This window comes from Aquarana catesbeiana, linkage group LG03 (assembly GCF_042186555.1).
Source record: "Aquarana catesbeiana isolate 2022-GZ linkage group LG03, ASM4218655v1, whole genome shotgun sequence".
NCBI lineage: Eukaryota > Metazoa > Chordata > Amphibia > Anura > Ranidae > Aquarana > Aquarana catesbeiana.
The window spans coordinates 673,412,799-673,439,117 of record NC_133326.1 but is presented as its reverse complement, the minus strand read 5'-3'; the positions used below and the strand labels follow the sequence as shown (position 1 = coordinate 673,439,117).

The following is a 26,319-nucleotide window of genomic DNA, read 5'->3' as shown; positions in this document are numbered from 1 at the left end:
GTCCGCATGCTTCCACTGCTTTGATGCTCGTTTTGATTCCGGAGTGATATGTGCCCAGGTTTCGTCACATGTAATGATGCAATCCAGAAAATCCTGGACTTCCCTGTCAAAACACTCCTTCAACACAGTGCAGACTTCAGCTCATCTCATCACCGTACTGTGCTTGATGTCTTCTGTAGATATCTGCGGGTTTTACGCCTTCATTCACAAGAAACTTCATCACCACACGCTGTTCCATGCATGCACAAACACTGTTGGCTGCCATCCTGATTAATGGTCCCTGGACTTGCTTGTGACATCAGTAATAGGACACACATGCAAATTACTACTGCACGTAGTACAGCCACGCTTGCATCCCTTTTTATATTTGTAAAATTTAAAATCCCAATCTGACTTGAATGCCACTCGTACTATGGCCTACCAAGAAATTTTAGACAATTGTGCATGTCCAACTAGTTTGGGGAAGGCTTTTTTCTGTTCCAGAATGACCAGTGGCGTAACAAAAGCCATGGCTGCCCATACAGCTGTCGTATGGCCTAGGGTAGGAAGGGGGTCCCATTACGGATGCCATTAAAGAAAAATTAAAAAGTGAAGTTTCCAGTATAGAAGGGCTGAAGACCAAACATCAGGTTCTTCCCTAATCACAGATCCCCTCCGTGCAGTAAGAAACATTTGCTCAACTGTCTTATGCTGCGTACACATGACCGGTTTTGCTGTCTTAATAAACTCAGAAGGTTTCTCCGACGGAACTTTGACGGAATTCCACTCAAGCGGTCTTGCCTACACACGGTCACACCAAAGTCCAACCATCCAGAACGCGGTGACGTACAACACGTACGACGGTACTAGAAAAAGGAAGTTCAATAGCCAGTAGCCAATAGCTTCCGTCTCGTACTTGCTTCAGAGCACGCATCATTTTTGGTACGTCGGAACAGCATACAGACGTGCGGTTTTCCCGATAGGTATTGGCTCCGTCGAAAATATTTAGAACATGTCCTATTTCTAGGTCCATCAGAATTTTCAAGAAAAAAAAGTCCGATGAGGCATACACACGATCGGAATAGACGATAAAAAGCTTCCGTCGGACATTCCGCTCGTGTGTACGTGGCTTTAGCATTGCAGATGTATTGCCCTCTAAGCTTTTGATAAAGACTAAAATGAACTCTGTATGCCTAATGCAGTCAAACATCCCAGAGCTTCTCAGCTAAAACCTCATTGGATATCTGAAGTTTGAAGTTCTACAAAAAAAAAAGCTTGTATTGAACTTATATAGTAATTACGTACAAGAGCATTAAAATGTCATATTATAAAATACATATCTGTGGTCCCTTGGACCACTTTGCCAGTTCACTAAGTGAACTGATTTGTACAAACCATGGATTGGCTGGTTCTTCCAAAGGCATGCTTGGAGTTCTGACTCGCACAAACCAAAATGCTAACCTTTAGCCTCAGTTCACACCAGAGGCGGCACGACTTGCAGGTCGCCTCACTGAGGCGACCTGCACACGACTGCCGGGGCAACTTGCAAAACGACTTCTGTATAGAAGTCTATGCAAGTCGCCCCAAGTCGCCCCCAAAGTCGTACAGGAACCTTTTTCTAAGTCGGAGCGACGGTTCCATTGTACTGAACGGGACGCTACTTGTCAGGCGACCTAGGTCGCCTGACAAGTCGTCCCAGTGTGAACCGAGGCTCACTCTCTTCCTATGCTGCTGCTCACCTGAACCACTTAAGCTGGTCATACACAGATTTTCCTTCAAAACCATTCATCAGAACATTCCCGTCTGAAAGCCCTTAAAATTTTGTCCAGACCTGCTTTTCCAGGGGTGTCATACTCAATTTCATTGCGGGCCACATCAGCCATATTGTTGCCCTCAAAGGGCGGGTTTTACCTGTAAGACTAGATGTCCAGAGCACACCATCCCCCCTTACATCACAGTGTACTCCCCTTGCCTTGTGCTGCTGCCGGGAAGAAGCTGGGGGTGGAGCTGGGAAGCAGAAAATGCAGGGTCTTGAGGAGGACCAGAGGAGGGCTGGATTCAGCACTTTGCTAAATGCTGAGATCGGGGAAGGTGGAGACAAGGGAGTGCTAAGGCTGCACAGAGAGGCCCAGGATCTGTAGGAGTAGTTCTGTCCTCCTCTCTGCTGCCTACTGCTGAGACGGAGGGGATTTGCAGAGAAGAGCCCCTACACAGCTGCACGGAGAAGCGCAGGATCTGACGGAAAAGTTCTGTCCTCCTCTCTGCTACCGACTGCTGAGAAAAGGTGGGGGCGGAGACAAGGGGGCTGCCGCAGCTGCAGGAGAGGTGCGAGGACCATATGAAATGGCCTGGTGGGCCACATTCAGCCTGCGGTCCTTGAGTTTGACACATGTGTGCTATTTGGATGGAATCTAAGATGCATTCAGGTTTCATTACAATATGTACGTTTTTGCCAAATGAAAACCACATTAACAGTAGGAATTTTATTTGTTCGAGAAAAATTTTCTATCCTGCGCCTTCAAATTTTTTCCTCACTATGGTCGAAACAAAACTATTGGACCCCACTAACCGTTAGAAAATAGAAAACACATTCTACTAGTGTATAACAAGCTTTAGCCGGGGAGTCCCTTGAAAAAGTGCCACATATGTGATTGTGGAGGGTCTTTAAACCTAAACCTTCATTACTTGATGTCCCTGCAAATGATAGCCCACAAATGAAAAGTATTTGTAGCTCACACTTAAATTGTTGTCTTTTGGAAAACTGCAATAAATATGCAAGTCCACGGAATTTAAAAGGTTGTATATAATATTTATTTAAATCCATAGCGTGAGAAGAAAAATGCATCTTTTCCTGGTTTTAATTTATCAAAGCAATTTGTAGAGAGAGAGGTTTGCAGGCTGGTATTGCTGACCTGCTTATGTGAATGCTAGCTACCTGGTTCTCTCTGGCTTTCATTCGGAGTCACTGACCTGGAACAAACATGCAAATCAGGAAACTCCAAATGAAGTCAGAACTCCTGATCTGCATACAGAACTAACATTTTCAGCAATAGCTTTATATATCCTTTACACAATCTTTCTTTTTGGGTTTTTGCAGTTTGTGCATCGTTGATGCTCTTTACCTTGCTTTAGTAGACAAGCCTGAACAGCTTAAAATCCTTATGCAAGGTAATAAATTTAAATGCATGAACAAGTACTTAGATTATTAAAATATGATTGTTTGTGGCAGGTCACGATTTGTGCAAATCAGAGCATGTTGTTGAGGTCTCAGGCAGGGAGGAGTCAAAATCTGGACATCTAAAGGTCTGCAGGTCCCTGGCAAGAGAGGGGTTAACAGCACAGAGTTTACAGGTCCCAGGCAGGATAGTGGGTTAAGAGCTGGCTCTTGTGCAATAGGGGTTAGGAACTAGATGTCTACATGTCTCAGGTAGGGAAGGAGCTGGATATCTAAAGATCTTAGGCAAATGAGGGGTTAGGATCTGGATGTCTAGGTCTCAGGGAGGTGAAAAATTGGGAGCTGTATGTCTACATCTTAGGCAGAAGAGCAGTTAGGAGCTAGATTACTACAGGTCTCAGGTAGGAAAGGGGTTAGGAGCTCAATGTCTATAGGTCTCAGGCAGGAGAGGGAATATGAGCTGGATGTCTACTTGTCTCGGGTTGGAAAGGGATTAGGAGCTGGATGTCAACAGACCTTGGGTTAGAGGGGCTAGGAACTACTGTATCTCACAAAGGTTAGTACACCCCTCACATTTTTGTAAATATATTATATCTTTTCATGTGACAACACTGAAGAAATGACACTTTGCTACAATGTAAATTAGTGAGTGTACAACTTTTATAACAGTGTAAATTTGCTGTCCCCTAAAAATAACTCAACACACAGCCATTAATGTCTAACCCTCTGGCAACAAAGCCATTAGCCATTTTCCCTCCCTGGTGTCATGTGACTCATTAGTGTTACAAGGTCTCAGGTGTGAATGGGGGGCAGGTGTGTTAAATATGGTGTTATCGCTCTCACTCTCTCATACTGGTCACTGGAAGTTCAATATGGCACCTCATGGCACAGAACTCTCTGAGGATCTGAAAAAGAATCGTTGCTCTACATAAAGATGGCCTAGGCTATAATAAAGTTGCCAAGACCCTGAAACTAAGCTGCAGCATGGTGACCAAGACCATACAGCGGTTTAATAGGGCAGGTTCCACTAAGAAGAGGCATCGCCATGGTCGACCAAAGAAGTTGAGTGCATGTGCTCAGTGTTATATCCAGAGGTTGTCTTTGGGAAATAGACATATGAGTGCTGCCAGAATTGCTGCAGAGGTTGAAGGGGTGGGGGGTCAGCTTGTCAGTGCTTAGACCATATGTTGCACACTGCATCAAATTGGTCTGCATGGCTGTCGTCCCAGAAGGAAGCCTCTTATAAAGATGATGCACAAGAAAGCCTGCAAACAGTTTGCTGAAGACAAGCAGACAAAGGACATGGATTACTGGAACCATGTCCTGTGGTCTTATGAGACCAAGATAAACGTATTTGGTTTCAATGGTGTCAAGCATGTGTGGCGGCAACCAGGTGAGGAGTACAAAGACAAGTGTGTCTTGCCTACAGTCATGCATGGTGGTGGAAGTGTCATGGTCTGGCGCTGCATGAGTGCTATCGGCACTGGGAAGCTCTAGTTCATTGAGGGAACCATGATTGCCAACATGTATTGTGACATACTGAAGCAGAGCATGATCCCCTATCTTTCAGAGACTGAGTCGCACTGAGTCACACCTCCAAGACGATCACTGCCTAAAGAAGCTGAGGGTAAAGGTGATGGACTGGCCAAGCATGTCTCCAGACCTAAACCCTATTGAGCATCTGTGGGGCATCCTCAAACAGAAGGGGGAGGAGCACAAGGTCTCTAACATCCACCAGCTCTGTGATGTCGTCATGGAGGAGTGGAAGAGGACACCAGTGGCAACCTGTGAAGCTCTGGTGAACTCCATGCCCAAGAGGGTTAAGGCAGAGCTGTAAAAAAAGAATAGTGGCCACACAAAATATTGACACTTTGGGCTCAATTTGGACATTTTCACTCAGGGGTGTACTCACTTTTGTTGCCAGTGGTTTAAACATTAATGTGTGTTGAGTTATTTTGAGGGGACAGCAAATTTACACTGTTATACAAGCTGTACACTCACTACTTTACATCGTAGCAGTGTCATTTCTTCAGTGTTGTCACATGAAAAGATATATTAAATTATTTACAAAAATGTGAGGGTGTACTCACTTTTGTGAGATACTGTAAATGTCTATAGGCCTCAGGTAGGAAAGGAGTTAGGAGCTGAATGCCTACAGATTTAAGGAAAGGGAGGGGTCAGGAACTGGATGTCTACAGGTCTCATGGAGGTGAATAATTAGGAGCTGGTTATCTACAAATCTCAGGCAGAAGAGCAGTTGGGAGCTAAATGCCTATAGATCTCAGGCAGGAAGGGGGTTCGGAGTTCATTGTCTACAGGTCTCAATCTGGAGAGTGAAGCTGATAACTACAGACCTCAAGCAAGAGAGGTGTAAGGAACTGAATGTCTAAAGTTTTCGGGCAGGAATGGGATAGGATATAAATGTCCACAGGTCTCAGGCATTAGGAGCTGGATGTCTACAGATCTTAGACAGGAGAGGGGGTAAGAGCTGAAAGTCTACAGATCTCAGACAGGAGAGTGTTTAGTAGCAAGATTTCTACAGGTATTAGGTGGGTCAGGGATTAGGAGTTGGATGTCTACAGAATGATATCAGGCAAGAGAGAGTTTAGGAAATGGATGTCTACAGGTCTCAGGCTGGAGAACAGGTAGAAACTGGATTTCCATGAATCTCAGACTGGAGAGGGGTAAGGTTTTGGATATCCACAGGTCTCAAGCTGAAAGGGTTTAGGCGCTGAATGTCTACAGGTCTTTGGCAGGAGATGGGTTAGGAGCTTAATGTCTACAAGCCCCAGCCAGGAGAAGTGGTAGGAGCCCAATGTCTACTGGTCTCACACAGGAAAGAGGTTAGGAGCTAGAAGTCTACAGGTTTCGGGCACGTGAGGGTTTGTGAGTTGAATGTCTACAGGTCTCAAGCAGAGGGGGGTTAGGAGTGCTCTCTCTTTCTCATTCTCTCTCTCTATCTTGTGCTCTCTCTCTTTATCTTTTGCTCTCTCTCTCACTTTCTCATTCCCTCTTTCTCACACGCTCTCTTGCACTCCCTCTTTTGCTGTCTCTCTCGCTTTCCCTTTTTCGCTCTCTCTTTCTCATTCTCTCTCTCTCGCACTCTCACTCTTTATTTTTCTATTTTGCCCTCATTCTTTCTCTCACTCTTTGTTTCTGATTCCCTGTCTCTTTCTCGTTCTCTTTCTTATTCTCTCTCTCTCTCGTGCACTCTCTCTCTTTATCTCTCTCTTTCTCATTCTCTCTCTTTCTCTCTATTTCTTTCTCTCTCTCTCTCTCTCTCTCTCTTGCTTTCTCTGTCTCATTCTCTCTCTCTCTCTCTCTCTTTATTTTTCTCTTTTGCCCTCATTCTTTCTCTCACTCTTTGTTTCTGATTCCCTGTCTTTTTCTCATTCTCTTTCTTATTCTCTCTTTCTATTTCTCTCTATTTCTTTCTCTATCTCTCTCTCTTGCTTTCTCTTTCTCATTCTCTCTCTCTCTCTCTTTATTTTTCTCTTTTGCCCTCATTCTTTCTCTCACTCTTTGTTTCTGATTCCCTGTCTTTTTCTTTTTCTCATTCTCTTTCTTATTCTCTCTCTCTCGTGCACCCTCTCTCTTTATCTCTCTCTTTCTCATTCTCTCTCTCTCTCTCTCTCTCTCTCTTTCTCTCTATTTCTTTCTCTCTTTCTTTCTCTCTCTCTCTCTCTCTTGCTTTCTCTTTCTCATTCCCTCTCTCTCTTTCCAATTCTCTTTCTCATTCCCTCTTTCTCTCTCTCTCTCTTTCTTTTTCTTTCTCTCTTTTGCTCTCTCTCTTGCTCTCTCTTCTTTCTTTCTCTCAGGTTGAATTAGAAGTCATGAAGTTTCCTGTGCCTAGGGGATGAGATTCTCCATCCAGGCTCACTTCTCCCTCCTCCCCCCTCTCATGGTGAATAACAGCGGGATCACTAAATAGCACTTTTGTTAGGAAAGAATTCTGAGGACAGATGGAGAAGTAAGAAGAGAGGGAGAAAGAGTCATAAAGGAGGGGTGGCAGAGAGGGGGGCTCCAGGGAGAAGAGAGGACTGAGAAATGAGGTCTGAGGGAAGAAGCAGAGAGATGGAGCAAGAATAGACAGACCAGGAGGAGTAAGAAGAGGAGATAGAGAGAGTCAGAGACGGGGTGGAGAAGGGATAGAGACAGAGGGGGAGGGAGGGAGAGAGAACAGAAAACTAGGGAAAGAAGAGGACTGGAGGAGGAAATGGGACACAGATGAGGAGAACAAAGACCATCAGAGGAGCACGGAGAACAGGCAGAAACTCAGAAACTTCTGAGTCAATGAATGGACGGACACACAGGCAGATAGACACACATCTATGACATGGCCTGCCTTCTCTACAAAGGGGCTGCATGACAAGGGACAGACAAAGGCCAAACAATGAGGGACATCCCATGAAGAGGACCAACAGAGGACAGGAGGTGCCAAACTTCCCGAATAAAGTGACAACCATCCTCAGACACCCCACAACACCATCCAGACACGTGAGTACCACCAGACTACAGAGATAGGTGGATGATTGATTAAATATAAATGATAGATAGATTTATTATTTATTTTTATTTATTTCAGGTACTTATATAGCGCCGTCAATTTACGCAGCGCTTTACATATACATTGTACATTCACATCAGTCCCTACCCTCAAGCTGCTTATAATCTAAGGTCCCTAACTCACATTCATACATACTAGGGACAATTTAGACAGGATCTAATTAACCTACCAGCATGTCTTTGGAGTGTGGGAGGAAACCGGAGTACCCAGAGGAAACCCACACAGGGAGAACATGCAAACTCCATGCTAGGCGAAAGTGCGATAGATGGATAGATAGATAGATAGATAGATAGATAGATAGATAGATAGATAGATAGATAGATAGATAGATAGATAGATAGATAGATAGATAGATAGATAGATAGATAGATAGATAGATAGATAGATAGATAGATAGATAGATAGATAGGCACATGCGCTATATTGTCAAAAGTATTGGGGCCCCTACCTTTACACGCACAGGAACTTTAATGGCATCCCAGTCTTAGTCCGTAGGGTTCAATATTGAGTTGGCCCACCCTTTTGCAGCTATAACAGCTTCAACTCTTCTAGGAAGGCTGCCCACAAGGTTTAGGAGTGTGTCTATGGGAATGTTTCACCATTCTCCCAGAAGCACATTTGTGAGGTCAGGCACTGATGTTGGACGAGAAGGCCTGAATCTCATTCTCTGCTCTAATTCATTCCAAAGGTGTTCTATTGGATTGATGTCAGGACTCTGTGCAGACCAGTCAAGTTCCTCCATCCCAAATTTGCTCATCCATGTCTTTATGGAAATACTTTTGGTAATAAAGTGTATATATAAAGAGAGAAGAGCAAGTAAAAGAAATGTAAATAGATAGATAGATAGATAGATAGATAGATAGATAGATAGATAGATAGATAGATAGATAGATAGATAGTTAACCAGTAGGTTGGATGAAGAGATTCTCTGGTGACACAAGCTCAGTACATCTCACCTGGATGGTAACAATGTCCCCATGTCTATATCAGGTCACTATGTAAAAGTTTACAATGACAGATGCAGGAACTGGGATGCGGACAATTTTATTGCTCTGTGCACAGATAAATCACTCCTTCCCCATCCCCGTGTGTTACATCATAGCCAAATGTAATATTATCCATCAATACTTCCATAGCACAGCACAGACACATACTACACAGGGAGGACATGTCATCCCTACATTCTGTAAGGTCACAGGTAGGACAAGAAAATACAGAAATATCTATCCATCTTCTATATATACTATCTTACTTTCTATCTATCTATCTATCTATCTATCTATCTATCTATCTATCTATCTATCTATCTATCTATCTATCTATCTATCTATCTATCTATCTATCTATCTATCTATCTATCTACAGTGCCTTGAAAAAGTGTTCAAATCCTTTAAAATATTCCACATTTTGTCATGTTACAACCAAAAATATAAATGTATTTTATTGGTATTTTATGTGATAGACCAACACAAAGTGGCACATAATTGTGAAGTGGAAGGATTTTTTTACAAACAAATATGTGAAAAGTGTGGGGTACATTTGTATTCAGCCCCCCTGAGTCAATACTTTGTAAAACCCCCTTTTGCTGCAATTACAGCTGAAAGTCTTTTTGGGGATGTCTCTACCAGCTTTGCACATCTAGAGAGTGACATTTTTGCCCATTCTTCTGTGCAAAATAGCTCAAGTTCTGTCAGATTGGATGAGAGCGTCAGTGAACAGCAATTTTCAAGTCTTGCCACAGATTTGAAAATTGGATTTAGGTCTGGACTTTGACTGGGTCATTCTAACACATGAATGAATATGCTCTGTTTTAAACCAATCCATTGTAGCTCTGGCTGTATGTTTAGGGTCGTTGTCCTGCTGGAAGGTGAACCTCTGCCTCGGTCTCAAGTCTTTTGCAGACTCTAACAGGTTTTTTTCTAAAGCCCCGTACACACGATCGGACTTTCCGACAACAAAACCGTGGAATTTTGTCCGAAGGGTGTTGTCTCAAACTTATCTTGCATACACACGGTCACACAAATGTTGGCCAACAATTACGAACGTAGTGACCTACTAGACGTACTACGTGGTTTTTCAGCTCTTTAGTGCCACCCTTTGGGCTCCTTCTGCTAATTTCGTGTTAGTAGAAGTTTGGTGAGTGTTGATTCGTGCTTTTCTTTTCACGTTTTTCATTTAGCGCTTTTCATTTCGTGCTTTTCAGTTCATTTCTGAACTGCCGTTCATCAACCAGACATGTTGCGTAATCGGAGGAGATATTATTATTTATTGTTGGCCTTGGAGTTATTACTTTGACATTTTTTTTGGGTTGAATAATGATTTGATTTGATATATTTTCTGTATTTTTGGATGCATAGAATGCACTTTTTGGTTAATTTCTATTGGCAGATAGCATGTATATTTTTTTATTGCACAATAAAAAAAATTGTGTAGAATAATACTTGGCTATGTGTTTTACTTCAAATGACAGTTTGGGAGTAGGCAGTTACATTTACAAAAATACAATGTAAAATGACAATGGACACCAACATAGTTGTATCTTTGATCTTATAAACTACAGGATAATGGTGTTGTGGTAACAAAAAAAAAAAAAAAAAAAAGAAAACATAATAACATTATTCTTGATATCACTAGAAAAAAAAGCCTTTGCAAATTTGTTTGCAAAAACTCCATCAGTATCACCAGCAAAGCAGCTTCATTATTATCCCATTAAAGAAGAAGAGAATTGTGCGCTGCATTTGGAGATTTCATAATGTGCCGCGTCACGTTTCCGAATGTTAATTCTCCATTACGAACACTAGTTTACAAGACCGATCGCTTCTGCTTCCGAGCATGCGTGTTTGTACTTTGGACTTTTGTCTGACGGACTTGTATACACACGATCGGAAAATCCGACAACACGCATTTGTTGGCGGAAAATTTGAAGACATGCTAGCCAACATTTGTTGGCGGAAAGTCTGACAACAAATGTCCGATGGAGCGTACACACGGTCGGATTTTCCGCCAACAGCCTGACATCCAAAATTTCCCATGGGAAAACCCGATCATGTGTACGGGGCTTAAGATTGCCCTGTATTTGGCTCCATCTATCTTCCCATCAACTCTGACCAGCTTCCCTGTCCCTGCTGAAGAAAAGCATCCCCACAACATGATGCTGCCACCACCATGTTTCACAGTGGGGATGGTGTGTTCAGGGTGATGTGCAGTGTTAGTTTTCTGCCACACATAGCGTTTTGCTTTTAGGCCAAAAAGTTCACTTTTGGTCTCATCTGACCAGAGCACCTTCTTCCACATGTTTGCTGTGTCCCCCACATGGCTTCTCGCAAACTGGAAATGGAACTTCTTATGGCTTTCTTTCAACAATGGCTTTCTACTTGCCACTCTTCCATGAAGGCCAGATTTGTGGAGAGCACGACCAATAGTTGTCCTGTGGACAGATTCTCCCACCTGAGCTGTGGATCTCTTCAGCTCCTCCAGAGATACCATGGACCTCTTGGCTGATTCTCTGATTAATGATCTCCTTGCCTGGACTGTCAGTTTAGGTGGACGGCCATGTCTTGGTAGGTTTGCAGTTGTGCCATACGCTTTCCATTTTCAGATGATGGATTGAACAGTGCTCCGTGAGATGTTCAAAGCTTGGGATATTTTTTTATAACCTAACCCTGCTTTAAACTTCTCCACAACTTTATCCCTGACCTGTCTGGTGTGTTCTTTGGCCTTCATGATGCTGTTTGTTCACTAAGGTTCTCTAATAAACCTCTGAGGGCTTCACAGAACAGCTGTATTTATACTGAGATTAAATTACACACAGGTGGACTCTATTTACTAATTAGGTGTCTTTTGAAGGCTATTGGTTCTACTAGATTTTAGTTAGGGGTATCAGAGTAAAGAGAGCTGAATACCATTGCACGCCACACTTTTAAAATATTTACTTGTAAAAAATGTTGAAAACCATTTATCATTTTCTTTCCACTTCACAAACTTTGTGTTGGCCTATCACATACAATCCCAGTAAAATACATTCATGTTTTTAGTTGTAACATTATCTATCTATCTATCTATCTATCTATCTATCTATCTATCTATCTATCTATCTATCTATCTATCTATCTATCTATCTATCTATCTATCTATCTATCTATCTATCTATCTATCTATCTATCTATCTATCTATCTATTAGGCCAATAGGCTGTATGGAGATTTTCTCTGGCAATATTTCCATTAGAAAATGTTTCTCTAATTATTATTATTATTATACAGGATTTATATAGCACCAACAGTTTGCGCAGTGCTTTACAACATCAGGGCAGACAGTACAGGTACAATACAAATCAATACAGGAGGGATCAGAGGGCCCTGCTCGTTAGAGCTTACAATCTAGAAGGGAGGGTCAAGTGGAAACAAAAAGGTAATAACTGTGGGGGATGAGCTGATGGAGAAAATGAAAATACAGTTGTTAGGTGTGGGTAGGGTAGGCTTCTCTGAAGAGAAGGGTTTTCAGGGATCGTCTAAAAGCTAATAAAAGTAGGACGGAGAGATTGGGGTAGGGCATTCCATCGGATTGGAGAGGCTTTGGAAAAGTCCTGGAGGCCAGCAGGGAAGGAGGTGATGAGGGAGTTAGAGAGAAGGAGGTCTTGAGAGGAACGAAGAGAACGAGTAGGTTGGCATTTGGAGACTAAGCTAGTGATGTAGCTGGGGGCGAAATGTTTATCTATCTATCTATTTATCTATCTATCCACAGCCACATCTGGAGTAGGGCTGGCCATACATTATACAATTTTCTTGTACAACTTTCCTTTGGATTTACCAAAACCATATAATGAGGTCAGGCCTAAACACTTTCAATTTGTATGCAATCAGGCGGGTTCTTGCACAATACAAATTTCCAAGCTTGTAACGAAACCCCCGTTTTTAACGCAAACTGTTAGGCAGGTTAATTCGGTTGGTCTCAGGCTTGTTGGTAAGTTGAGCTTGGAAATTCTTTGGTTTTATTTTACATGTGTTTGCCCTTCCAGTGCTCCTTGCTGTGAAGACCAGTTATAAGTGGGGGCAGTGACCTTTTTTTGTATTGTTGACATATTGGTCAGGCAACGCACTGACACCTTCGCTGCCATTGTGCAATGTGCTGGGTGTTCAGTGTGCTCCTGCGCCTTTAAGGAGGGTTGGGCTCCCTCCAGTCACCTGCCCTTCATCTATCCATTAGAATACATGTGCTCCCACTGTGGAGACTCTTCAAATTTAGATTTAGGGTCTGCAGGATACAGAGTGCCTTGCCGTGGCCTGCAGCATATGCATGTATTTGCAAACGTGGGCAACTAAACCCCTGTTTTTAACGCAAACTGTTAGGCAGGTTAATTCGGTTGGTCGCAAGCTGGTTGGTAAGTTGAGCTTGGAAATTCTTTGGTTTAATTTTACATGCGTTTGCCCTTCCAGTGCTCCTTGCTGTGAAGACCAGTTATAGGTGGGGGCAGAAACCCTTTTTTTGTAGGGTCCTTGCACAACATAGTTGAAGGTAAATCTAAAGGAAATTGAATAAGAAAATTGAATAATGTATGGCCAGGTTCAGCCTGATTTATGTAATGAGATAGGGGAAATGAAGGCAGAGATAAAAGGCTAGATAGATAGATAGATAGATAGATAGATAGATAGATAGATAGATAGATAGATAGATAGATAGATAGATAGATAGAATTTCCCCTAACCTAATAAGCTGTGCCGGACCTATCACAGTGGCATGATATAATGATAGTACTACCATCCAGTTGAAACATTTTGGTGAAAATCTCTAGTCTATCTATCTATCTATCTATCTATCTATCTATCTATCTATCTATCTATCTATCTATCTATCTATCTATCTATCTATCTATCTATCTATCTATCTATCTATCTATCTATCTATCTATCTATCTATCTATGTCAGTCTGATTGATGTAATGTTCTGGGGGAGATGGAGGTAAGATGAAAGGATGGTAATAATGAAGATCAGTGAGGATTGTAGGGTAGTGATGATGACCTGTATTTAGACAAGGCTGACATTAGGGCTTGCTTGGACTCGCACACATTCAGTGATAACATTGGTGCAGCCAGACCCTTCCTTTGCAATTTGGAGATACCGTAAAACTTCTCTCAAAGTAATTATTACGTCATAGTTATGCAGTAGTCTTTCTCAGTCAGCTTACTCCTCCTCATGTGTTCAGACTAAGAGGCCAGCCACTCTCACCTGTCTGCTTTTATAACCTCTCCTCTAAGCATAGCTCCACACCAGGCCCTATCACGGAACCCTATATTAACCTGTGCACTACAAGCCAGCAGTGCTGATCAACCATTGTGTATTCTTTGTGTGTTTGGCTTCCTGTTTCCTGCTTGCCGTGTGCTCTTCGTTTGTCTCTGTTACCGACCTTGGCGTGTTCCCGACTATTCCTGTCTGCTCGTGACCCTGACCTTTTGGCGTGTCCCCGACTATCCTTGTTTGCTTGTGGCCCTGAATCTTTGGTGTGTACTCTGTTGTTCCTGTCTGCTAGTCGCCCTGACCTCTGCCTTATCCCTTTACTATCCTTGTTGTTCCAGCCTGCTGCTTCCTTCTACTGTAGTCTACCGTGAGCGTGAGCTATGAGACCCTAGGGGCCGCGACCTGGAGCCAGACTGCAGTGCAGTCCATCCTCACCACTAGAGGATCTGGTGAACATCTGCTGGATCTTAAGGCCCATACACACGATAGGACTTTGTACAAACTTTCCCATGGATTTTTGTACAAAGGGCGTCGGCCGTAAGCAAATTAATCATACACACAGCAGGATTTTTTCAGCCAACTTTCACCAAATCACATGTTTTTTCAGCTCTTTACCGCCAGCCTTTGGTCAACTACTGTAATGTTGTCTGATCTTTTGCATTGGTTCTGAGCATGCGTGTGTGTAATTTGGACTGAAGTCCCATGAACTTGTGTACAGACAATAGGATTTTGCACCATAGGACTTTTGTTGCTGGAAAGTTTGTCTGTTTGCACAGCCAACATTTGTCCGATGAAAACCGAAAAAGTTTGTCCGATGCAGCATACGCACGGTAGGATGTTGCCTTAAAACAGCTAATTTGCATGTTTATTGTCAAAAAGTCCTATTGTGTGTATGGGCCTTTAGACTCCTGGGGAATCTATGCTCTAGCTCCCATTGGGATCTGAGTTAGTCATCCAGTAGACCTGCTTCCTGGACCTCCCTGGGTACTATCCGCAGCAGTCAGTCCTAGGGTCCATTATCTTAGCGGTGCACTTCTGACTCCTACGGAGTGCATCTGTCACCTGGTCTCAGGTGACCTGACATATTATTTGGTGTCATGTACTTGTGGAAATCAAGGGGGATGTCTACCAAATGGTAGCACTGATTTTAGTGGAGCCAATGTTTGGTCTGTATTATTTTCAATAAAGAAGCCAACATACTCCATGTGTTCCAGCACTGCGAGATATGATTGCAGTCATCAGATCACTGGGGGGTCTAGGAGATCACCACCATTAGACATTTATTCCACCCACAGATATAAAGGAAAGGGCACATACAGTAGCTTGCCTCAACCATGTGCAGACCTTCCCATGTTATACTGGCATTATACAGTAGCTACCGTAAGATATTTGAATGAATGCTTCATGCTACCAATATCTATCTTGAATAACTTTTAGGAACTTTATCATTTGCCAAGTGATTCATAATTTTGTTTAGCAAATCTTCTGATTGGGGGGGGGGTTTAAGTGTTTGGTTGTAACTTTATTTTTTTATACTTTTTTTCCCAAAAAATTTTATTTATATCACATGGTAGACAAAAGCCCCCCTGTGATATAATGTCTTTGTGACGGTATAACTTAGATACGTCAGTTGATGAGTTGGCAATGCCTTTAGCCATTCATGAAGTTCTGGCTGGATGGCTCTGGGCCACTAATTCAGACCGATTTTTATAAAGAACATATATCCCCCCCCCACCCCTCCCCATCTTTATTCCCTTCTTATCCTCTCTGCCTTTGAAAAGCCGCCCTGCTCGTTAAATTAAAAATATTATGGCTGATGGCCAATTTTTTTTCTTTAAATTTTTCACTTGCAAGTTTATAAACCTTTGTGTTTTTCCGTTTTTAAATTGTGTAGAATTTTTGGATCACAACTACACATTTGAAAAAAAAAAATATCAGAAGGTGGCGTTGCGCTCCACAGAAGAATACTGAGGTGCTAATGTAGCATAAATAAAATAAAATTGCATATGGTAAAAATTGATAATATTCATGTTCAAATTCCTTAACGATTTATTTAGTGTAAAAACATTGAGGTACTCACATTAAATTAAATTAAACTAAATAAATCAGCTTATATCAAATTACTACACCCTAAGAGGCTCCTTGCTTTCTCCACGTCCCCCCCGTTTCACCATGTCCGGTTGGTTATACTTGTGAGGACCCCCTCTGCTGACATAACCCTGACACATAATCACACATAGGTTGGACTTGATGGACTTGTGTCTTTTTTCAACCTCACCTACTATGTAACCATAGGCGGGCGCACAGGGTGTGCCAGGTGTGCCTGGGCACACCTTAATAACCCTGTGTGCCACAGATTCCCATTTTCAAACCTCTGATATTTCACCAAAGCCCCCTAACAAAAAAAAAAGTAAATAAAATAAAATTGTAAAAAAATAATAAAAAATAAAATAATACAAACAAAAATTACTGACACCATCCACTGCCCTACTGACACCAATCTCTATCCTACTGACACCGTCAGTATGTATACACATGCACACACATATGTATTTGAGCGTTGAGGTGCACACCTTAATGCAATAGGCTGTGCACACATACTGTATGTATGTAACTACTATGTAAGAAACAAATACATAGGAAACACCACACAGACCCTGTATAGACCGGTACCATCTGGAAGGAATGGAGAAGAGACCCCCCTCTTTGCCCGCGATCATCTATCCTCATTCTGATTACGCTGATTACCTTACAGCAGTAAGGCAAGAAGTTTGTACACCCACGGGTGTGAATTACACTGAAGAGCTCAACCACTGAAGTCACAGTGTCACCTATCATTAATATTCAGCACCTTTATACGCACCAGCACCTTTCACTTATTGAAGATCTATAGACTGTTATTTGCACAAATATATATTATTTTATTCTATTTTTATATATTTTTTTATATGTGTATTTTACAGATTGCCATCCGGCACCTTATATATTTGCACTTTACTTTGATCAATTTTGGATTTTAAGCACACATTTGATACATGTTAAGGAAATTGAACATATGAATATTATCAATTTTTATCATATACAATTTTACTTTATTTATGCTACATTATCACCTTAATATTCTTCTGTGGAGTGCAACACCACCTTCCGATATTTTTTTTTCACATCTTATACTCTTGGGTAGTGTTTGACCCATATGGTGTCTGCAGCACCATAATCTCTCATGCCGCGTACACGCGACCGGTTTTCCCGTCGGAATAAACTCTAAAGGTTTTTCCGACGGCGTTCCGACAGAATTCCGCTCAAGCTGTCTTGCCTACACACGATCACACCAAATTCCGACCGTCCAGAACGCGGTGACGTGCAACACCTACTACGGGACTAGAAAAGGGAAGTTCAATAGCCAGTAGCCAATAGCTTCCGTCTCGTACCTGCTTCAGAGCATGAGTTGTTTTTGGTAAGTCGGAACAGCATACAGACAATCAATTTTCCCGATAGGGATTGGTTCCATCTGAAAAATTTAGAACATGTTCTCCTTCTAGGTCCATCAGAATCTTCAACGTAAAAAGTCCGATGGGGCATACACATGATCGGAATATACGATAAAAAGCTCCCGTCAGGCTTTTTCTGTCGGACATTCCGCTTATGTGTACGCGGCATCACTGAATCTCCTAGTAGCGCGAAAATATCTACCAAAGCATTTACAACTACACATTTGATGCTGGATTTGTCAATTATTCATTTACACAGAATAAGTTCACCTTGGCCTGCATGCTTGTTAGCAGCCTGTGTAAAACTGACAAAGCTAAATGGCCCCATCTCATCTCTGATTAATTCCAGGTATAATACAATATATACACATATATATACACACACACACACACACACAGTATATATATTTTGTGACACATTGGGGTTTCATAGCTCAATGGTAGTGCCCAAAACAGTGAGTTTACTCCAGACCAGATATAGTTTTCAGGGCTTTCCTGCCCACTTTTATTTAAAAGAAAATCTAAATTTCACACAGGTATGTCTTCTGACGCAGGGGGTTCTCACCATCGCTATGAATCAAAGCAAACCTTCAGCCTTCTGGCTCTCTTGTGGCAGCTTTACTGCTTCAAATACGTCTTCAGGATCCTCCTGACTGTTAGTAACTTTTTTGGTCCTCCTGACCATGAAAACACATCCCGGTGTTTATGCACAGACGCTGCACCCCAGCTCTGCATCTTCTTTACAGCTTCCTAGCTGCTCCGTCCCACATGAACTCTCTATCAGGTCATGCTCTGTCCGTGAGAGGTGCACATCGGCTCCCTTCTCACACTGACAGGGGCGGTGTCCTTAATCTGCAGTAATATTTTCATGCCCTTAGAGCCTGCACTCTCACACCTGCATGGTTAACCACTTCAATACCAGGCACTTACACACCTTCCTGCCCAAGCTAATTTTCAGCTTTCAGCGCTGTCGCAAATTTGAATGACAATTGCGCGGTCATGCTACACTGTACCCAAACAAATTTTTTATCATTTTGTTCCCACAAATAGAGCTTTCTTTTGGTGGTATTTGATCACCTCTGCGATTTTTACTTTTTGCGCAACAAATAAAATAAAGACCACAAATTTAGAAAAAAATTTGTAAGTTTTTCTTTGTTTCTGTTAAATTTTTTTGTAAATAAGTAAATTTTCTTCTTCAATGATGGGCACTGATATGGCTGCACTGATGGGCACTGTTAAGGCGGCACCGATGAGGTGGCACTGATGATGGACACTGATAGGCGGCACTGATGGGCACTGATAGGTGGCACTGATATGCAGCACTGGTGGGCACTCATAGGGTACTTATGGGTGGCACTGGGTACTTATGGGTGGCACTGATAGGTGGCACAGATGGGCACTGATGGTCACTGATAGGTGGCACTAATGACATTGATGGGTAGCACTGATGACACTGATGGGTGGCATTGCTGGGCATCACTTTTTTTTAGCTGGACCATAATGTTGCCAGTCAGTGCCCATTTGTTTTTATATATGGATGGCCATGGTGTACATACCTGGCCATCCACATGTTGCCCCCTTCCCTGGTGGTCCCGGGCGGCATGATGGTGGTCCTGGTGTGGGCATCCGTGGAGGGGGCTGCGCTGATAAACAATCAGCGCAGACCCCCCCCAGTCAGGAGAGCCACCGATCGGCTCTCCTCTACTCGCGTCTGTCAGATGCGAGTGAGGAAAAGCTGATCACTGGCTCTTCCTGTTTACACTGTGATCAGCCGTGATTGGACACGGCTGATCACGTGGTAAAGAGCCTCCGATCTTTACACGATCACGATCAAACTGACACACCGCGCCACTGATCACCGCGATACATGGCTGTTATCCTGAAGGACATCATATGACGCCCAGTCAGGATAACTGAACCACTGTCCGCCTGTCATTCTGCTATAGGCCGGGCGGGAAGTGGTTAAGTAATCTTCCCTCAGCATGGCTCCACCCCAGCCCCTACAGGATACACTATTTAACACCGTGCTCTTCAAGCCTGCCTTGCCCGAGCAATAGTGTGTGTTTGGCTTCCTGTGTGCTTCTTGCTGTGTGCTCTATGTCTGATTCTGTTTACTGTCCTTGACTTGTTCTTGACTATCCCTGTCTGCTTCATACCCTGACCATTGGCGTGTTCTTTGACTATCCCTGTCTGCTCGTTGCCCTGACCTTTTGGCTTATCTTCTGACTATCCCTTGTTGTCTCGATCTGCTGATTCCCCTCTATCCTCCAGTAGCCTACCATGAGCGTGAGCTGGGAGACCCTGGGGGCCACAACCTGGAGCCAGTTGCAGTGAAGTCCATCCCCACCATTAGGGGACCTGGTGAACACCTGCTGGCTCTTAGGCTCCGCGCCCTGGGGAATCTCATGCTCTAGCTCCCAGTGTGATCCATGTTGGTGCTCCAAAGGATCTGCTTTCCTGAACCACCCAGAGCTCCATCCTCAGCAGTCAGCCGTAGGGTCCACTACCTTAGAGGTGCACTCCTGACCCCAATTGCGTGCATCTGCCACCTGGCCTTAGGTGACCTGACAGGCGGACTGACCATTCGGGCATATTGGGCGCTGCCTGAGGACCCGGGGCCAGTAGGGGGCCCGCCCATGACTGTGTTACCAACATTCAAGGCAGACACATGGTGTGAGAGCTTTGCTGTCTCTCAGCATATACCGGCCGATCTGCAGGTTTCCCGGACAGCTCGGACTCTGCTCTCCCTCCCGCACTCCTTTGGGCATAACAAGTATACACTCAGCTCTCACAGACTCACACCGATCCAGCTTGTCTCTGTCTGTTGTAGCCCTGAAGTCACAGTACAGATGCCTCTGTGATCCTTCCTGCGGCCCCCCCTCCTCTCATTATACTTGATGATGGAGGTAAAGTACACTTCAGCCAGCTGCTTTCTCTGCTGGTCTTCCTGCCACTTCAGGGACAGTGAATCTTTGATCCTTCCTGTGCTCCCCCCCTCCTTTGCTCTGGCTTGATAATGAAGGTTAAGCACTATCACTGCACCCTCTTCTTCTCAGCATTCCAGCCAGCACACCTCCTGCATTCTCTGCATACCTGGTGCTCTAATTCTTCTTTAGCTCCCTTAAACACCACACAAGGAGAGGGGGCACACTAAGAGCACCTATCTTACTCAGCAGTAGCCTGGCCTGTCATCACAGATTTTGGCCCTGCTACCTGCACTCTGCCGCACCTGCGATTTCTGCGGGCAAACAAAGGGGAAGCAAGTGGCGTGTACATCTGACTCCCTTGCCAGCTTAGCCGCCCACAACTCACAAGTGGCTGGCGGTAAGATACTTTAGAAAAAAAAAAATCCTTCTCGGTGAATCTCGCTGAAACTGTGAACCCTGGAGGATGTAAAGAGGCACTCTAGAAGCACTAAAGGGGCACTCTGGAGGTACTAAGTTAGTAGCTTCAGAGTGCCCCCTTACATCCTCCTGTAGAGTACCACTTAGTGCCCTCTGCTCCTCCGGAGTAGCTCTATTTAAATATGTCCTTAAATATGTCCAACAGTTCTCTAATTGGCTGGCTCCAGACTGCACATGCACAGTTCAAAATCACCGACAAGGATTTTTTTTTTCAAAAGTCTTTTATAAGTCATGAGTTGTGACCAGGACATGACATATTTAAATAGGGCCACTCCGGAGGAGCAGGACATAAGAAGGCACTAAGCGGTACTCTACAGTAGGTTGTAAGGGGGCACTCTGAAGGTACTAGGAAGTTACCTCCAGAGTGCCTTTTAGTGCTTCTAGAGTGCCTCTTTACATCCTCCAGAGTGCCTCCTTATTTCCTACAGAGCACCCCCTTAGTACAGTATTACTAAGAGCCCTTGCACACTGGGGCGGTTTGCAGGCGCTATTGCGCTAATAATAGTGCCTGCAAACCGACCCGAAAGTGCCGCTACTTTCATTCCAGTGTGCAAACCCCGAGGGCTTGCACACTGGAGTGATGCGCTGGCAGGACGGTAAAAAAAGTCCTGCTAGCAGCATCTTCGGAGCGGTGAAGGAGCGGTGTGTATACCGCTCCTTTACCGCTCCTGCCCATTGAAATCAATGGGACGGCGCGGCTATACCGCCGGCAAAGCGCCTCTGAAGAGGCGCTTTGCGGTGGTATTTAACCCTTTCTCGGCCGCTAGCGGGGGGTAAAACCGCCCCGCTAGTGGCCGCATACCGACGGTAAAACGCCGCTAATAATAGCGGCGTTTTACCGCCGACGCCGCCCCCCGCCCCAGTGTGCAAGGGCTCTAAGGGGGCACTCTGGAGGATGTAAGGGGGTTTCTGGAGTACCTCAAGAGTGCCCCCTCCTTGCCTTACCACCGGCAACAGCTGCAGGTATATCGATGTTTACTAAGCTTCAAGTTCATGAATGGGCAGGAGCCTCTGTCTCCTGTTCATTCATCAGCAGTGCAGCTTTAGGCTACAGAGAAAGGGACTAGGGATGTCCCCTCCTTTAGGGGCTAATGGCCAATTTAAACCCCTGATATTTCACCAAAGCCCCCCCCCCCAACTACGTTGTGAAAAGAATGTAAAAAAACGTGATATTAAAATTAATTTTTGTGATATGGCACTTCGTTATTTTAACTGACAATTGCGTGGTCATGTGACGCTGTACCCAAATAATATTGATGACCTTTTTTTCCCACAAATAGAGATTTCTTTTGCTGGTATTTGATCACCTCTGTGGTTTTTATTTTTGTGCTATAAACAAAAAAAGACTGTAAATTTTGAAAAAGAAAAAATATTTTTTTCATTTCTGCTATTAACAAATACAGTTAAAAAAAATGTAAAAAATAAAATTTCTACATCAGTTTAGGCCATTATGTATTCTGCTACATAATTTTGGTAAAAAAAATCCCCAAAAAAGGAATATTGATTGTGTAGCAAGGTCTCCGGCCTCCTTCAGTCTAATGCCCCGTACACACGGTCGGACTTTGTTCGGACATTCCGACAACAAAATCCTAGGATTTTTTCCGACGGATGTTGGCTCAAACTTGTCTTGCATACACACGATCACACAAAGTTGGCGGAAAATCCGATCGTTCTGAACGCGTGGTGACGTAAAACATGTACGTCGGGACTATAAACGGGGCAGTGGCCAATAGCTTTCATCTGTTTATTTATTCTGAGCATGCGTGGCATTTTGTCCGTCGGATTTGTGTACACACGATCGGAATTTCCAACAACGGATTTTGTTGTCGGAAAATTTTATCTCCTGCTCTCCAACTTTGTGTGTCGGAAAATCCGATGGAAAATGTCCGATGGAGCCCACACACGGTCGGAATTTCCGACAACACGCTCCGATCGCACATTTTCCATCGGAAAATCCGACCGTGTGTACGGGGCATAAGGAGAACCTCCAGGGCCAGAGATAGCTGAGATCCTTCTGTATATGGTGGGTCTACCTCCGACCATGACAGGTTCTCGGTAGAAGAACCGTCAACTCTGGTTGTACTGCAAGCCGCAAGTCCCAACCCTGCGCTGCTCTCTTGCTTCTGGATAGGCCCTCAGACAGTCTAGCAGCCAGATGCTCCAGGATAGGCCTCATCTCTGGCCTAGCAGCCCGGGGCAATACAACACACGTCCACCCAGACAGCCGTCCAGGAGGAACAGAACATAGATCACCTGACTCCAACTGAATATATAGGCTTTAGCAGCAGGCAGAGGAATTAAAGAAAACCCCTCTATCTATCTATCTATTGCACTTTCGCCTAGCAGTAAGAAGGGTCGCTGGTTCGAATCCCAACCACGACACTACCTGCCTGGAGTTTGCACGTTCTCCCTGTGTCTGCGTGGGTTTCCTCCGGGTACTCCAGTTTCCTCCCACACTCCAAAGACATGCTGGTAGGTTATTTGGATCCTGTCTAAATTGTCCCAAGTATGTGTATGTATGAATGTGTGTTAGGGACCTTAGATTGTAAGCTCCTTGAGGGTAGGGACTGATGTGAATGTACAATGTATATGTAAAGCACTGCATAAATTGACGGCGCTATACAAGTACCTGAAATAAATAAATATTTAGTACCACCAATAGGGATGAGCTTCGAGTTCGAGTCGAACTCATGTTCGACTCGAACATTGGCTGTTCGCAAGTTCACCGAACAGCGAACAATTTGGGGTGTTCGCGGCAAATTCGAATGCCGCGGAACACCCTTTAAAAGTCTATGGGAGAAATCAAAAGTGCTAATTTTAAAGGCTAATATGCAAGTTATTGTCATAAAAAGTGTTTGGGGACCTGGGTCCTGCCCCAGGGGACATGGATCAATGCAAAAAAAAGTTTTAAAAACGGCCGTTTTTTCAGGAGCAGTGATTTTAATAATACTTAAAGTCAATCAATAAAAGTGTAATATCCCTTTAAATTTCGTACCTGGGGGGTGTCTATAGTGTGCCTGTAAAGGGGCGCATGTTTCCTGTGTTTAGAACAGTCTGACAGCAAAATGACATTTTGAAGGAAAAAACTCATTTAAAACTACCCGCGGCTATTGCATTGCCGACAATACACATAGAAGTTCATTGATAAAAACGGCATGGGAATTCCCCAAAGGGGAACCCCGAACCAAAATTAAAAAAGAAAAATGACGTGGGGGTCCCCCTAAATTCCATACCAGGCCCTTCAGGTCTGGTATGGATATTAAGGGGAACCCCGGCCAAAATTTAAAAAAAAAAATGACGTGGGGTTCCCCCTAAATTCCATACCAGACCCTTCAGGTCTGGTATGGATTTTAAGGGGAACCCCGCGCCAAAAAAAAAAAAAAAAAACGGCGTGGGGTCCCCCCAAAAATCCATACCAGACCCTTATCCGAGCACGCAACCTGGCAGGCCGCAGGAAAAGAGGGGGGGACAAGAGTGCGGCCCCCCCTCCCTCCTGAACCGTACCAGGCCACATGCCCTCAACATTGGGAGGGTGCTTTGGGGTAGCCCCCCAAAACACCTTGTCCCCATGTTGATGAGGACAAGGGCCTCATCCCCACAACCCTGGCCGGTGGTTGTGGGGGTCTGCGGGCGGGGGGCTTATCGGAATCTGGAAGCCCCCTTTAACAAGGTGACCCCCAGATCCCGGCCCCCCCCCCTGTGTGAAATGGTAAGGGGGTACATAAGTACCCCTACCATTTCACGAAAAAAGTGTCAAAAATGTTAAAAATGACAAGAGACAGTTTTTGACAATTCCTTTATTTAAATGCTTCTTCTTTCTTCTATCTTGCTTCATCTTCTGGTTCTTCTGGCTCTTCTGGTTCTTCTGGTTCTTCCTCCGGCGTTCTCGTCCAGCATCTCCTCCGCGGCGTCTTCTGTCTTCTTCTCCTCGGGCCGCTCCGCACCCATGGCATGGGGGGGAGGCTCCCGCTCTTCTCTTCTTCTCTTCTTCTTTTCTTCTTTTCTTCTTTTCTTCTCTTCTTCTTTATTTTTTTCTCCGGGCCGCTCCGCAATCCATGCTGACATGGAGGGAGGCTCCCGCTGTGTGACGGCGCTCCTCGTCTGACAGTTCTTAAATAACGGGGGGGGCGGGGCCACCCGGTGACCCCGCCCCCCTCTGACGCACGGTGACTTGACGGGACTTCCCTGTGACGTCACGGGGAATGCCACAGGGAAGTCCCGTCAAGTCACCGTGCGTCAGAGGGGGGCGGGGTCACCGGGTTGGCCCCGCCCCCCCCCGTTATTTAAGAACTGTCAGACGAGGAGCTTCGTCACACAGCGGGAGCCTCCCTCCATGTCAGCATGGATTGCGGAGCGGCCCGGAGAAGAAAATGAAGAAGAAGAGAAGAAGAGAAGAAAAGAAGAAAAGAAGAAGAGAAGAAGAGAAGAGCGGGAGCCTCCCCCCCATGCCATGGGTGCGGAGCGGCCCGAGGAGAAGAAGACAGAAGACGCCGCGGAGGAGATGCTGGACGAGAACGCCGGAGGAAGAACCAGAAGAACCAGAAGAGCCAGAAGAACCAGAAGATGAAGCAAGATAGAAGAAAGAAGAAGCATTTAAATAAAGGAATTGTCAAAAACTGTCTCTTGTCATTTTTAACATTTTTGACACTTTTTTCGTGAAATGGTAGGGGTACTTATGTACCCCCTTACCATTTCACACAGGGGGGGGGCCGGGATCTGGGGGTCACCTTGTTAAAGGGGGCTTCCAGATTCCGATAAGCCCCCCGCCCGCAGACCCCCACAACCACCGGCCAGGGTTGTGGGGATGAGGCCCTTGTCCTCATCAACATGGGGACAAGGTGTTTTGGGGGGCTACCCCAAAGCACCCTCCCAATGTTGAGGGCATGTGGCCTGGTACGGTTCAGGAGGGAGGGGGGGCCGCACTCTTGTCCCCCCCTCTTTTCCTGCGGCCTGCCAGGTTGCGTGCTCGGATAAGGGTCTGGTATGGATTTTTGGGGGGACCCCACGCCGTTTTTTTTTTTTTTTTTTGGCGCGGGGTTCCCCTTAAAATCCATACCAGACCTGAAGGGTCTGGTATGGAATTTAGGGGGAACCCCACGTCATTTTTTTTTTTTAATTTTGGCCGGGGTTCCCCTTAATATCCATACCAGACCTGAAGGGCCTGGTATGGAATTTAGGGGGACCCCCACGTCATTTTTTTTTTTTAATTTTGGTTCGGGGTTCCCCTTTGGGGAATTCCCATGCCGTTTTTATCAATGAACTTCTATGTGTATTGTCGGCAATGCAATAGCCGCGGGTAGTTTTAAATGAGTTTTTTCCTTCAAAATGTCATTTTGCTGTCAGACTGTTCTAAACACAGGAAACATGCGCCCCTTTACAGGCACACTATAGACACCCCCCAGGTACGAAATTTAAAGGGATATTACACTTTTATTGATTGACTTTAAGTATTATTAAAATCACTGCTCCT

General features: G+C 44.4%; 1 protein-coding gene across 1 annotated transcript in view; it reads left to right on the top strand.

Moving 5' to 3' along the window:
- The first annotated feature begins 7,026 nt into the window (after window positions 1–7,026).
- LOC141133481 (galactose-3-O-sulfotransferase 4-like) overlaps window positions 7,027–26,319 on the top strand; it is an 84,364-nt gene continuing 65,071 nt past the window's right edge. The window contains exon 1 of the mRNA XM_073622875.1: window positions 7,027–7,651. The gene's annotated coding sequence lies outside the window, so the exon portion shown is untranslated. The remainder of the gene's footprint in view (window positions 7,652–26,319) is intronic.